This window comes from Manis javanica, chromosome 1 (genome assembly GCF_040802235.1).
Source record: "Manis javanica isolate MJ-LG chromosome 1, MJ_LKY, whole genome shotgun sequence".
In the NCBI taxonomy this organism is placed as follows: Eukaryota; Metazoa; Chordata; class Mammalia; order Pholidota; family Manidae; genus Manis; species Manis javanica.
In genome coordinates this window covers 13,728,398-13,732,732 of record NC_133156.1, presented here as the reverse complement: position 1 = coordinate 13,732,732, position 4,335 = coordinate 13,728,398, and the positions used below count along the sequence as shown (strand labels likewise).

The window sequence follows — 4,335 nt, the reverse complement described above, 5'->3', positions numbered from 1 at the left end:
AGGTGGACTCCAACCCAAGAGGCTGTATCTGGATTTGGGTAAATGCCTGGTGGGTTAAAGTGTTCATAAGACAGGAGTCACATTAAAGTGATTGTTGAGAAAATAAGAAAAAGGAGCTAACAATCAATTTAGAATTCGTTCGACCTGTTTTTCAAAGTTTAACATGAAAAGGAAAGTGAGGGCAATAGATGGGTACTTCGTGTCCTGGACAAATCCTTTTGCAAAATCAACATTTATTTTGTAATGTGTATTTGGATTGCAATTTGGGTTGCAATTTGGATGTGAAATAAGAATCCATTCAGAACGTGGTCATAGGGTTTGATGAAAGAAGTAGGGTTGAAAGGAGTAAGGGACTCTCCAGAGACTACGCAGCTGTGGCAGCCGGTGAAGTCCGTGGCTGGCTCTGCCTGTGCCTCTGGCGGTGGTTCTGCAGTCACTGCACATGCTCGGGGCCAGCCTAGGGAAGAAAGGCTGGATGTGAGCTTGGGGAGCGCAGGCAAACCGGAATCTGCGGAGATTAATTGGAACCCATGAGAGGCAAAGAAAGCCTGTGCAAACAAACTGGAGCCGGCCTCGGCCTCACTGCCTCCGACCTGGACAAGGAGCTGCATGCACACCTGGCCCAGCAGATGAAGATGCTCCAGGGGGAGACCCTGCCACAGCCCGGCCCCACACCAGCAAGGCGGCAGCCCGTAGTGCTAACGGCCCCTGGTCCTGCACGCTCCTTCAGGGCCTAAGGGCTGTCGCTTCACTTCTACCCTCTGAGCCCTGCACTCATTTTTCTTGTGTGCAACCCTAACTCAGCCTCATAGCGAAGGAAATACTGAGAAACACATCACTAGTTTAGCTAAGCTGACAAGGCCACCTCAGGCATGGGGCATGATAGCACAATGTCACTCACTGGTCACCACTCAAAGGAGGGAGTGGCACACTATGGTGAAAGGCACACGAGGGTCATTCTGTGCATTAGCTATAGGCTGGCAACTTTCCAGCCTTTGGAGCTCAGATTCAACGAGAACTCTGTGGCCAGGAAGGACTCGTTTACCCAGACCCATCCTCCCCCAAATCATGGGTGTCCTGTTTCCCACGCTCTGTGCAGCAGAGGAGGAGGGTGCAGTAAGTGTGAAGGAATTGGCATTCCCAGCATTTGAAAAGCTTCTGTCTGTCACTTTGAACTTTGGTCACTGACCTCTGACCTCTGAGAGGGACTCTCCACCTTTGAACCTTCCATCCAACTTTTCAAAGACGGTGGAGGTTCCCGATTTCTTGACAACCCATGGAGAAATGTGGGTGACATTTAAGTTGGGTTGCCTGGAAGGCCTTCAGACACTGGTTTCCAAAGCTTCAGGTGGCCATGAGCACCTGAAATCTGTCCTGGTGACTTAAGTGTACCCTCCTAGATTAAAACGAAAGTTTTGGAGAAAACAGCTTCTGCTTCTGGGTTCTCACTGTCACCTGTTAGGACTATGAAACAGTGGAGGCCCATGGATCTAAGGAAAAAGGAGCAGAGATTACTTTGAAGGCATTTGGAAGCTCGCACCTAGGCTGTCATCATTTTCCAAAGAGGGAAGGACCAGAGAGGAGCTTTATTTATCCCAAAGGACTCAGTCCCTGAACATCATTACAAGGTGTAAAACTAGGCACATTTCTTTTTTCGATTGGCATTAAGCTATACCATCAGAACATAGTAAGCAGCTCAATTATGTTAGGAATAAAGAAAATATCTTCTAGCTACTAAAATGTAGCACCTAAAACTTCTTCATGAAACTCCAGTTATTCTTGTTCAAAGAGTATGAGGAAACCATGGCAGTTATTCTGAGGAGTCAATATTCTTCAGGGGTTGTGGCAATAATAATCACAGTACAGTAGTTAATATTTATTTAGGACTTGCTGTGTGCTTGGCACTAACCAGTTACTTGGTGTTTATGATCTCATTTAGTCCTCCCCACACTCCTAGGAGCTCAGGGCTCTGACTGCCTTCACTTAAAGATCGGGAAACCTGGGGCCTAGAAAGGTTGTGACAGAGCGAGTTCCTGAGCCAGAGTTTCAACCCAGCCCGCACCATTGCACTGAATCCTTACAAAAAGTCACACTGATTGGTGGGTTACATGCCACGGTGCAAGAGATGTAGGAACAGGAATGTTTAGTGCAGTGTCATAATATTTTGTCATTTGAAAAAGTGTGTATGCTGATCAAGAATGTTTGATTAAAGTGATGAATTACATCCAGTCAATGGGCTAGCTATGCATCTGTCAGGAATCACAACGTCGAGATGTAGACATGTATTAACTGACATGGAAACGTGTGTTGAGGCACAGACACGAAAAGGTCACAAAGCAGAATGGATAGGGTGATCAGTTTTAGCAAATTGATTTGATATAATGATTGATATAAGCATTGATAAAAGTTTAAAAGTCTGGGAAATGATACAGTGCAAATACTGGTAGTGATCACCTTGAAGTGGCAGGATTCCAGGCATTTCAAATCATTGAGTTTTCACTCCTTGTCTCGCAATGATCACGTAATAAAAAGCAGAATGTGAGCTTCATACATGGTGCCCTTTCGCTGAGACGCTTCCCTCTGAGTCGAAACTGGAAATCAGCCCGACTGCGCTCGACGGGCACTGTGACCGCGGACCAGTCCCTTGTCCTTTCTGGGCTTCCTGTTCCAACTGTCTAACAAAGGAGGAGGTCTAATTTCCAAGTTTCTTCCAGCTCTAATATTCTTTGACTTAATGAATCTCATTGCCAGTGGAGGTTCTTTAAAAAATGGCGGCATGTGGGGGTTTAAAGGTTGATAAACAGTCTCTGAAGCTTCTCTAATTTCTTTGACATACGCAGTTGTTGATATCATTCTGTCAGTCCCTTGAGAAGAGAAATTTAAAGCATTTCACCAGAGATGTTATCAAATTGCTCTGGGAAAAAATTAACTTAACCCAGAAAGGCAAGTTAAAAAAAAACATAGCAATATATTATTTTATTAATGCATTATATAAAAGATCTAGCAGGGAATTGGTAACCACCGCAATTGTCAAGTAGTCATAAGTGCAGATAATATATCTAAATACCTGAAATAACTGTCTTATGACACATATTCAGTGATTTTTAAAAACTGAAGTGTATTTGAGATACAATATCCTATTAGATCCAGGTGTCCATCATAGTCATTCGGTAGTTCTATACATTACCCAGTGATTTCCATGGTAAGTCGTTACCATCTGTTACCATATAAAGTTACCGCAATATTACTGACCACATTCCCTATGCTGTACTTTCATCCCCATGATTTATTTATTTTATATCTGGAGGATTGTATCTCTTACTCCCCTTCCCCTATTTTGTCTGTTCCTCAACCCCGCCCCACTCTGGGAACCACTGACTCATTTTCTGTATCGATTAGTCTATCGGTGTTTTGTTAGTTTGTTTTGCTTTTCAGATGCCACATACAAGTGAAATCCCAACGTTTTTGTCTTTCTCCGCCTGACCTAGTTAACTTAGCAGAGTACCCTCTAGGTGTAGCCAGAAAGACATATTTTAAACTACACATTGAAAAACCAACCACAAAACCACTACCCCAACAACACACCCCACAAGCCAAGCAAAAAAAGAAGTAAAACCGACTACCCACATTTCCGACTCTTGTCCTTATTCTGAAAACTTGGAAAGAAGCCATCTGTCACATACACCTGTGACACATATATTATTATTACACATATATTAATAATATATATGTGTATTATTAATACACATATATTAATAATAATAATAATAAATGATAGAATTTGTTTTACAGACCTCCATAGGGCCGTTTAGCATTTTCCCACTCAGAAACAAAGCAAAATCCCAGCCGAGCGAAGGAGGGCGGGGAGAAGGAGCAGGTCCTGAGCTGGAAAGGCGGGGGCTGGCTGGCGGGACTCCCTGCGTGAACCCCAGACGCGGCCAGACCTGGCTGGAGGCCTGCTCTCTGGCGCCCTCTTCTGTGCAGTCGGCCCGCCACCCTCCGAGGCGCGCAGGGCTGTCCAGGGTCAAGTGCAGCCTACGGGCTGCTCTGTACCAACGAGGCCCGCTTTGCCACGCCCGGCAGCCTGGCGCTCTGCTCAGGGGGACGACAAAAAGCCCTCGTGCAATTTCCTAGTAGCCTTTCACGCCCGCCTCCTTCGGGAACACCCTCAAATTTTTGAGAAGTGTCGTGTTATGTTATCCTCCCCAGACAAGGAGGTCTTAAAGACATCTTTACGTTCAGCACTCTGAATTATGAAAACAGAAGGTACTTTTTCAACAAATGTAAACATGGACTATGCATCTCACACATTCTTCTATGGCATCACTCCGGAGG

General features: G+C 44.9%; 1 long non-coding RNA gene across 1 annotated transcript; it reads right to left on the bottom strand.

Annotated features, from left to right (window-relative positions):
• Positions 1–226: 226 nt before the first annotated feature.
• On the bottom strand, positions 227–3,688 carry LOC118969483 (uncharacterized). Its single transcript, XR_005057408.2, has 3 exons — positions 3,628–3,688; positions 2,455–2,864; positions 227–457 (listed from the first exon to the last, which is right to left on the bottom strand). It is a non-coding gene; the product is annotated as an uncharacterized lncRNA (long non-coding RNA).
• Between the last annotated feature and the right edge of the window lie 647 nt (positions 3,689–4,335).